Genomic DNA, 10,843 nt, shown 5'->3' with positions numbered 1-10,843 from the left:
ATGAGGGGAGGGACGCGGTACCGGGCGGTGCTTGACGTCAGCGGGAGCGGGGCGGGGGCTGGCGGGCCGGCCCGGCCGCGGTGCGGAGCCTGGAGAGGGCGGGGAGGGACCGGCCGCCATTTTGGGGGGGGGGGGGGGGCCCCCCGGGCGGGGGGGGGGGGGGCCCGCCCCTTTTTGGGGGGGGGGGGGGGTGTCGGGCTGCGCGTGGGGGGGGAGGGAATTTTCCGCGGGGCCCCAGGAGAGAACCGGGCGAGGCGGGTGTTGTGGACGCAGCGTTGTTGGGCGCAGGTGAGGTGCTCCCATGTTTGGTTTCACGGTGGATTCGTGGTCCAGAGCGCGCCGGATAACCCACTCCTCAGCCCCGGCCCGGGGCTACCACTGCCTTGGGGCTTTAGGGGCCGGTGGCGAGACGGGCAGTGCCGGTGCCGGCTCCCTAAGAACAGGGCAGAGCCCCGTGCCAGGTGGCAGAGCGAGGTTTTGCCCTATCGCGTCGTTGCATCCCCTCCTTCAGTGCCATCTCCCGGAAAGTTTGGGACTTGGTGTTCAGTCCAGCTGTGGTTGGTTCCACGTCTGGTATGTGCAGCCCTGAGATGCTGAGATGGGATCAGAGACGAGATCCCCCCAGCACTAACCGGAAAAATCTGCTCCCGGTGTTCCTGAGCTGTAAGCAGAGCCCCGGGACTCCTGATCGGACGGGTGGCATGGTGAGGGACACCAGGGAGCATGGCTCGGTGCTCTGTACAGCTGAGTCCACAGCAGACATGGTCAGGCTGATGAGCAATTCCAGCCTCCTGGCCAGTCAGCAAGACAGAACAGGCTCCGAAGGTGTTGTCGCCTTTGGCCACTGTATCCTTAACTAAAGTCGTCTCTCCAATATTGTTTTATTTCAGATAATGCCAAAGGAAGATGCTTCAAGTGCCAAGTGATCTGCTTGTAATGCTTTGCTAAAGTGTTGTCCTTGCTGTCACACCGAGTTTAAATATCACTCTTTAATCCTGTTTCCACAGCACAGCCTGAAATACACTTGTTCTGAATGAAGTGTCAACACTTCAGTGAATTCTCTAGGTTACAGCTTAAATCCAAGCTCACATGAAGATACAGAATGAACAAGACCTTGCTTGCAGGCGAACTGTGTAGTCATTCTTGCTGGGGAAAGTATTTGCCTTCCTGACACTCCACCTGTGCACCAGCGTGTAGCAGCAGAGGCATGTGCTCCACGTGCTCTGCAGTGCAACCACATTCAGTGGGTTTTGGCTCTCCACTTTACAGATGTTACTTCTAATTTCTGAACTGGTGTGAGGGAAGTTTACTAATACAATTCCAGCTCTTGATACCCATCTAGCAATGGCATTATCTGAGTATGACTGGGAGATGAAGCGGAATAATAAAAAAAAAGGTATTTATTTATTTCAGCAGGTGCTAAATGCAAACGCCTCAGGCTTGCCAGGAGTTGGGTACATTAGAGCCTAGTGTCTTCCATGTGCTTCTTGGATTTGCTGTGTTGCGAGAGGAATGGGGCTGTGGTTAGATACTTTTTCATATGTTTCATGGTGAAACTCATTGCCGAAGCATGATATTGGCACTAAAGGTTCCCAAGTGTTTCAAAATAGCATGAAACATGAGGGGAAGAAAACTGCCAGGGGCTGCCAGGGGATCACAACAATGCCTCCTTTTGACTAAAGAAGAACCTGAAGAGATGTTAGGAAAGTATTGTTATATGTTTGGCATCCTTCTTCAGGCATAATCTCCCTTGCTGTCGTCCACATTGGTTTCCACAGGGAAAACAGCTGCAAGTGTTCATAGTTCAGTCCCCATCATTATGAAGACGGAATTTTGGGTGCTGAGATGGGCTCAGGGACTCCGGAGGACCACATTCAGGAGTGGATGAGATGAGAAGGGACAGAAGAGAGAATGTGTCTCCCCATGGCAGGCCCTTTCCTTGGTGTATCCTTCATACCATTTGTGTGGATCTCACCTGGTCATTGTGGTCATCAGTGTCTGCTGGCTGCAGCAGGCTCTGCAGGATCTTTCCTGGCACCGAGGGGGGCCGCTTAGCAGCTATTGAGGAGACATCTAGGGAGAGAGGTTTCTGCCAGTGGTGCTGGCAGCCTGCTTTGTGTTTTGGAAACCCAGCACCTGTCCTTCCAAGCCAAGAGACAAGCATTGCGACCATGCCCCAGTCTTTGGCGAGTCCTCATCATGCAGTAGTGCAACCAAGACCAGAACGCTCACTTAAGGACTCAGTGGGAGAGATACTCCTCAACCTCCTGTGCCACCAGATGCCAGCAGCACTGGCACAGTGAACTGCTGCTGGAGGGGAAGCACAAGGTGCAAGGTAAAGTCCCACCCAGCATGAGTGATGGAGGCAGATGAAGGAGGTGAGGGGGAACAAACTGAGCTGACCTGATAAAGGGGGAGAAGGAAGCCCTTCCCCAAGGTGGCAACTGCACCAGCTGCTGAGTGGGGACTGCAGTGTGAGGAAGAGACAGGAATGGAAAACCAGGGAGTGACAAATATCAGATCTCTAGATCCAAGTGGGAGACACCCTGCTCACTGTGTGTGGTGCAGAAGCAGCATGGCTGCAGCTGGTGGTACAGTGCCTGTGGCAACAGGGCTGCCAAGCTGATATCCCACAGAAAAAAGCGTAGTGAGTGAGGTTAGAAAATTAAAAATTTCTGTCCTGGGAAAGGAAATGACATAGAGGAAAAGAGAAAAACTAAGGAAGCTCTGGCTGCTCTGAGAGAAAGGAGCCATTTTTTTTTGTTTTTTAGTGTTTTTATGTATGGGGACTTTGTGCAGGCAGTGGAAGCTGCAGACAAAAGGACAGAAAGGGACAAGTGGAATGAGGATTTAACAAGGTGAGGAGGCAACTTCAGCTCATGGCTGGGCTGGGGAGGTGCTGAACAAAAGGTATCCAATTGGCAGGGAAGATGGGAGCAAAGTAGGGAAGCCCAACTCACCCTGAAGGGTGAATGGGACCAGGAAGGGGGAAAATGACACAGAGGCTGGAACAGAAAGAGGAGGCAGAGGCACAGGGGAGTGGAGGAGGAGGCGCACTAGAGGTTGCACTGCTGGTGGTGTGCCCTTGCTTAGGGTGGTCTGGAGAAGACTGCTCTGCTTGTGGGCAGATATGGATAGTGGGGTGGGTTAAAGATGGAGGGAAGATGTGATCTCCTTAGCTGGAAGACTGTACCTGGAGAGTGGTATCTTCTTATAGTACATGACAGAAAGGTTGTTTAGTTCCAAGGGAGCAGGGTATAAGTAATGTGGGCAGATGTGACCAGAAATGATGGGTGAGGGGAGATGACAACACCCATAAAATCATGAATAATATGAGGAAGCAACAGAAGCTGTCAGTGTGTCTGACAACAGAGGACCCATATGGGTGTAGTAGCTTTAAACAAACAAAAGTACCTCATACAGTTTATGCACAGCTTGGTAACGTGAGAAGTGGATGGCTCCAGGATGCCATGAACATCAGAGGCATGAGATTGAAAAGGGATTAGCCAAATTCACAGAGAGCAGATTTCTCAGGGGTTATTAAAAATGTCAATCTGAGTCATCTTCCAGTTCTTGAAGTCCCTGAACTAACTCTTCAGATATTCTTGCTATTCTGTACTCACTCTGTTTCTATGGTGAATTTGAGTGAAGTGTCTGAGTTGATCTAACAGCTTGCTGATGATGATACATGCAGTTCTGCATCCCTCCTAAAAGTACCTGTGCATCTGTGCTGCTTCTGCTGCACCAGTTCTGGGATTTATTCAGTTCATTAAACTGGCAGATAACTCAGAGTGAATGCTTCTCTTCCTGTTTAGTGAGCTGAATTAGTCCACTGTTTTCTAAGCCAGTGGTTCTTGCTTCTCTCTGCAAAGTAAGATTAGATATTTTTTGATGGAAGTGAAGATTATTCTGTTATTATCTGATTCCAGGTGTTCAGGTTTTAAGTATTTAGAACGTCAGAGTCATGATAAGATCCTGATATTATAAAAGCTCCCAACAGAGCTGGAGCCTTGGCTCTCCTGAGTGCCACACAGTTTAGGAATATTATTAAAACACAGCGAGTGGGGAAAAAAGAATCATGCTTGTCTGGGCAGCAGTGCTGCATGGCTTGGTAGTCTCACATCATTATCAGCACTCTGTATGGCAAACAACATAAGTTTTGTTGGGTTTGGGTTTTTGTGTGTGTAACTGTTTCTCGTTCCTAGAATCAGCAAGGTGCCAACATTACCTCCCCTAGGAGCCTGCAGCCATGCCAGGGTATGGTAACAAAGGCGCTGAGAAGCAAACAGGCACATAAGAAACAGGTCAATGTCTTGTTAGTTTGTACTACTGCCACCTTCCTCTCAGTAAGAAAGCATATGCTATGGCATTACAGTGAGAACACTTTCTCCTCCTCAGACTGAGGGTTTTCTTATCTGTCTTCACCAGCTTCAACCTGGCATGCCAGGAGCCACAACCTGGTGTACCTGGAGAACACCAGGATGGGCAGTTGCAGTTGCTGGGAATAATAAACAGGATTTGCACACAGTAGGAGCAGAGTTTGTCTGCATGTATGAGACATCTCCACTACAGATTCTTCCATGTAACTCTCATTTCCGTCCTTCAATCTAGGTAATGGAAATAATGTCTTCAAAGTCAGTTGAGCTTAGGGGATGTTTCATCCCTTCCTGGAGCAGACATCGTAAAAACGTCAGATGAATTAGGTCTACACATGAGGCCAGAAGGGATGCATTTGAGAATGCCACGGGTGTTTGCCAATATAATTTCAATGTTGATTTCTGTCATCTTTGAAAGATGCTGGTGATTGAAAAAAAGACAAATGTCATCATACCTGTCATCAAGAATGGCAAGAAAGAGGATCCAGGCAACAGTCAGCCTCAACTCAGTCCCTGGGGAGACTGGACAGCACATTATCCTGGAAGCTATTTCCAAGCACATGAAGGATGAAAAAGTGACTGGGATTTGCCAGTAGGAATTTACCTGACCAACCTTATTTCCTTGTACAATGAGAAAACAGCCTGTGTGGAGGGTGTCGAATTGATTAGGATTGGCTTTATCAAGGCTTTTGACATGGTTCCGCACAGTGTACTTGTAGGCAAATTGGTGAGATTTGGACTGGATAATTGGAATGTGAAGGGAATGAAGAACTGGCTGAATGGTTGGGCTGAAGGGCTCATATCAACCATATGAAATCCAACTGGCAACTAGTTCCTGGGGGCATCCTTCAGGGATGCACACTGGCAGGTTGATAGTGACTAATGTCTTTTTTAATGGCCTGGGCAATGAGCTGTCTTGCACTTTCAGCAAGTTTACAGACAACACCAAACTGGGGAGAGCAATTGCAATATGCCTTAGGTCAGGGCTGCTACTCAGATGAACCTTGGCAGGCTGGGGAAGAGGGCCTCTCCCTCAGTAACAGGTGCTGGAAATACAACTGCTGTGAAGGTATGACTGTTGCCACCAGAAGCTGGAGGTGGTGTGTATGTAAAGGAGGTGGCTTAGAGGAAATCTGGCTGAAAGGGCTCTTCACATTTTCTTCTGTTTCCCCAGTGATGAAATCTAAATGCAAAATCTGTTATTGGCCACAATTGTGTGGAATATGTGTCTGGTCATTGGTATTTTGAAGACAACCATCTTGGCTGTATGGAAAAAGAATTCAGAAAAGTTGAATGTATTTTACCGAAGCTGTTGGGAATTCCTCACCTCTGAGTGACAGGAGCTACTGAGAACCTGTAGCCAGATTGTCATAATGTAAATTGCATGGGAATTGTAGCTACGGCCGTTCCTCTTGACATTCCTTCAAGGACTTGCAAGGTTTACCACAGAGGGAGTAGTAAACTCAAAAAGGAAAAGCAGGGTACCAAGAAGTAGTTTCTCTGCACTACTGGTAGTTCAAAATTTGAACCAGCAGAAATTGTCTATCTATCATTAACTGCTACAGAATAGCCAGGAAAATATGAGCCATCCCATCTTCATGGTATCAAAATACCTTTTTGCATTAGAATATCAGGGTGGCAAAAATCATAATTGTCAAGGAAGACATTCTGACACTATGTTACAAAGTGTCTTGTGCAAACACATTTCCATCATGCCATGTACTAGTTACATTTACAAAGCAATCATTTCCAAAAGGATTTTTTTGCCAGGTTTGTTTGTGAAGATGTGATCTGTTCATCAAGAGGGCTTCATATATGTAAGTAGTCTTACATAATGTTATAGTATTAGTTAAATAAGAAGCTTTTTTGTTGAATTTTTTGTATCATCACATAGTTCAAAGTACAGGGGACCACCCCTGCCCTGCCAGGGCTGCACCAGGGAGGGACTGTCCCCCAGCACTGGTACCCTGCTAGAAAGAGTAGGGTGGTCCCTGAAGTGAAACATCACGAGAACTCAGGGAAAGGGGATAAAAGTCTCCAGTGCTTCTGGAACTGTCTCTCTTGGTACTTGTGGTTTTGCTCACTGGAGCCTTTCCCCTGGGGACCAACCTGCTTCATCAGTGGTTGTCTCTCGCTCTGTCGCCACCCGGCTTTCCCTCACCGTGGCAAGCTGCCACCAGTGCTTTTTGCCGTGGCAACTGCTGTCAGCTGCCTGAGGGGTGCCAGCGCTGCTGCCAGCTGCTGCCACAGCCATGCCAAAAGCCTGGGAATTTCCTTCTGGGAGCTGTACGGGGCACTGCCACCACTTGGCTCATGATCACCTGGTCCCAGCACCGCTTTGGTTCCATCGTTGTCACGTCACATGGTTTTGCTTTGTCGGGATCTACGCTGCCGTCTTGGTGGCATAGGACTCCTTTCTTTGAACAAAACACTCTTCCAGGTTTTTCTCATTTTCACCAAGGGAGAGGAAGTGGCTAGGTAGCATATTTTGTGCTTTTGTTTGTTTTTGTTTTGTTCTGTTCTCCATTTTTTAGTAGAATTGTTATCTTTTTCCTCCTTCATTCAGACTCCTCGTAACTTCAAAATTTGTCAATATTTGGGAGACGGAAGTAAACAGAAGTGGAGGTTTACCTCATTAGAGGTTCGACCTCCTGAATATATTGTCATTAAACCAAGACACATATACAGCATTTGTTTCCTCTGTAACGCCCTCACAGGGAACTGTTTTCAGATTGGTAAGCATGGCAGGATTCCCTCAACCCACAGGCTTTCCACGACTGACCATCTTTCTTTTACATTGCAAGGTTCAGGCTTATCCTGAGAGGATTGATCAGGTTCCATTTTCATTGTCCTGCCAGTCTTCAGTCATGGTGACTCTTCATTGCTGACACTTGTCCTCTTTCCTGGTTGTAGGAATAACCTGCACTGGAATTTAATGGTGCTGCAGTAAACACACGTGCTTTGACTTACATTTAGCTATTTCTTCTGTTCTCAATAAATTCCACGTTTTAATTGAAATAACTACGTGCTGGGACATCTCAGTATGTACTTCAGTAGAAACATAAAATGTGTTTTAGGTTACCTGTGTGGTCAATGTTGCAAGAGCTTCATTGTAGAGGCACTGAGAAATCACACAACCCTTGTGTACCTTCTGTGAAATGAATTTGTGTGCTCTGGACTGCAATTCACAGAGCATTATAAAACCTGGTAAATATGGACATTGATCTCTGTGACATGAGAGTCTCATCCTTTCCACTCAGAGGTTGTGGGGTGTTACTTATCTTTCATTTATGATTCCTAGCAAGTGTTTTCCTCTGCCAGTTCCATATCAGTTTTTTTCCAATATGAGTTCCTGAAGCACTATATCAAATATTTACCAACATTAAGAATGGTATAATATTAGACTACATGCCTTTTTAAATTAGCTTATAATCTAATCAAAGAAATGGCCTAATTTGTTTACTCTTGAATTAAACAGTGTCATAAAAACCCAAAGAATAGTAGTGGGTCATCTTCCTATGCTGTATTTTGCCATTCTGTTCATCACTGGAAATTTTCAAGAGTAGGAAAGATGGGAAAAGGGCAAAAGCATAGCTGATACAGGCAGAGCAATGGGAATGGACTAGCTGGCCTCTCAGAGGCCCTTCCAGGACCAAGATCTATGGGTTTATGTTTCACACTAAGCAGGTGAACCATCAGAAGAAATTCTGTGGAGACATTTGGCCTCTAGATCCCTGTGCATGTGTACGTGCTGTCCCAGCTTTCTCAGCTGAGAACTTTCCTTGGCTTTGAGTACTGATGCCAACTCAGCTTTTTCCTGGAAATGCCAGCCTCCTAAGGCAAGGGCTGGGAAGTCTGCTGGGAAGTCTGTTTTTAAACAATGTCACTCCCTAGATACTGAAGGACAAAGTTCACAGTTTCAACTGCTGTTGTGCATAAACCCTCTACTACTTATTAGAGAACTGACTTGACCCTCTGTCTTCTGCTTTCTAGGTGTGTTCTAACCAGTGGGCTCTACTGCCAAGGTCTTGCTTTCCTTTCCCTCTTCCTAGCTTCATTTGTATATGTACAAATATCCTGGTTTTGGCCAGGGCAGGGTTAATTTTTGCAGTAGCCAGGAGGGGGCGTGGCCAGGACACAGAGGTTATTCTATACCTCACATCATTGCCGGAGTGGGGGAAGAGAGCTTCTCCCAGCAAAAAGGGGTTCCTTCTGGTCGAGTAAATGTTGCGAATGGAATAGTCCGGTATTGTTTATTGTTGGGGGCTTTCCATGTAAATAGTCTCTTTTCTTGGACCTTTTGTTACTATTGTTGCTGGTTTTGTTCTTTTTCTTATCTCACTGCTGTTTCCAGTAAGTTTTTCTTACCTCAATCCTTGACCTTTGCCTTTTGTGTCTCCAGTTGAAGGGGGAAGGGGAAGTGGAGCATGGTTTTAGAGGGAGTACTAAATGGGAGAATACCCTTCCTAAACCATGACAGTCTTAATTGGCACACAATGTGGGGCTTGAAGGGTTGCGACAACAGATCTGCCCAGAGCATGTTGGAAACAAATATGATCTAGCATTTGTTGTATTAGGTACAAAGCTGCTGGTCACAATGTTGCTTGGTCTGTTCATGTGGGTGTGGTACCAAACCCTGATATGTTTGCATATATGCACTGTGTGACCATCATGATGCTCTGTTTCAGAGCAAGGAGGGGATCAGGATTGTTCTGTTGCTGTACTGTGTGGTATCAGCGTGAGGGTTATTCAGTGCTGCTGTCCTGCCCTCACCTTGGGCACTACCTTTGGGAGTCCATTAATAATTGTATCCAGCCTGTAGGGGGAACAGGGGAGGATGATATTCCCTAGCTTTTCACCCCCTTTTCCTCCTTCAGGGCTGTTACAACAGCTTTTGAGACTTTTGAATTTCCTTTGGGTGTTAAGGAAAGCATGTTCTTTTTGCTAAGCCTGCCAGGTCTCCATAGTGCAGTCCACGCCATGTTTAGAGCCAAGAAAGAATTTTCTAGGAAGTTCATTTGGGTATCTGCCACAAGGGTGGATAGTCATGAGTGGCATGGAATGTGGGAGAGAATGGGCCAGTTTTTGGATAAATTCTCTGCTCCAATGATTTAGGAATTCTCCCCTGAAGAACTACAGGACCCTAGTAAAATGAGAGGTAATCTGCAAGGAGAATGCTGTGGCAACTCCAGAGGAACAATTTATTGCAGTGTGCTGGACCCTGGCTACTATTTATCAGACACTGCTTGCTATTAGACAGCACCCTCAGGGGGAGGAGGAAAGCAGACCAACAGGCACCGAGGCCACTCAAACTACAGCTGAACCAGAGGAACAACCCATGATGGTAGCATTCACCCCTACATGTTCAATACAACATCAGTTTGCTTAGTGAGGGATGAAGAGGAAGAAGGGCCCTCAGAACAGAAGGAAGAGGCAGGGCTAGAGATAATCAACCGATCCCTATCCCTGTGTGAGCTGCAAGATATGAGAAAAGATTTCAGTCACCAGTCATGAGAGCCCTTGGTGACCTGGCTGCTTCAATGCTGGGATATCGCAGCCCACAATATGAAACTAGATGGGAGTGAAGCCAAGCAATTGGGATCCCTGTCCTGGGATGAGGGCATTGACAAAGGGATGGGGAAGAAGACAAAAACTCTCATGTCAAGGGTGAAGGAAAGGTATTCTCTCAAGGATGATCTAATAGTGCATCCAAGCAGGTGGAACGCCATGGAGAAAGGTGTCCAGTACCTGAGAGAATTAGCTGTGCTGGAGGTAATCTACAGGGATTCAAATAACAAGCAGTCCTTGTAGATCCAGATGAGGTCCAGTGCACACAATCCATGTGACAGAAGTTTGTATGGGGCGTGCCATCATCATACACCAACTCATGGGCATTGATGTCATGGAAAGAAGGAGAACAAACAGTGCTTCAGGTGACTGCCTGACTCTGGCAATATGAAGATCAGGTCCTCCCTACTGACCTGCATCTCGACTGTGGAGACACTGTCCAAGACTGTGGACAGGTTCAAAAGACACACTCCCTTCACTGAGACGGTTCCTGCTGTATTGTAGGGATACATTGAAAATGGAAAGCTGCTATGTGGAGTCCTACACAGTGAGTCACAGAAACTGTTACGGACAGCCATTGAATATAGAAATGATACCTGTGCTTGTGTATATTTATATATATATATATATGTATATAGTTGGAAGGTGTAGGATCTGGGTATGGCATAGATGGTATAAAATAAGGGGGGGATAGTGCCCTGGTTTCAGCCAGGACTGGGTTCATTTTTTGGCATGGCCAGGACCCAAGGTTATTCACCACTTCACCTCATTGCTGGAGGTGGGGAGAAAGGGACTCTCCCTCTTCAGGGGAGAAGGGGTTCCTTCTGGTCCAGTAAATTTGGCAGACAGAACAGTGGTATTTTTTATTGTCAGGAGCTTTTGTTCATTTTCTTCTCTTA

This window comes from Lepidothrix coronata, unplaced genomic scaffold (assembly GCF_001604755.1).
Source record: "Lepidothrix coronata isolate B3197 unplaced genomic scaffold, Lepidothrix_coronata-1.0 Scaffold180, whole genome shotgun sequence".
Classification (NCBI taxonomy): domain Eukaryota; kingdom Metazoa; phylum Chordata; class Aves; order Passeriformes; family Pipridae; genus Lepidothrix; species Lepidothrix coronata.
Note: the sequence above shows the minus strand (reverse complement) of the source record.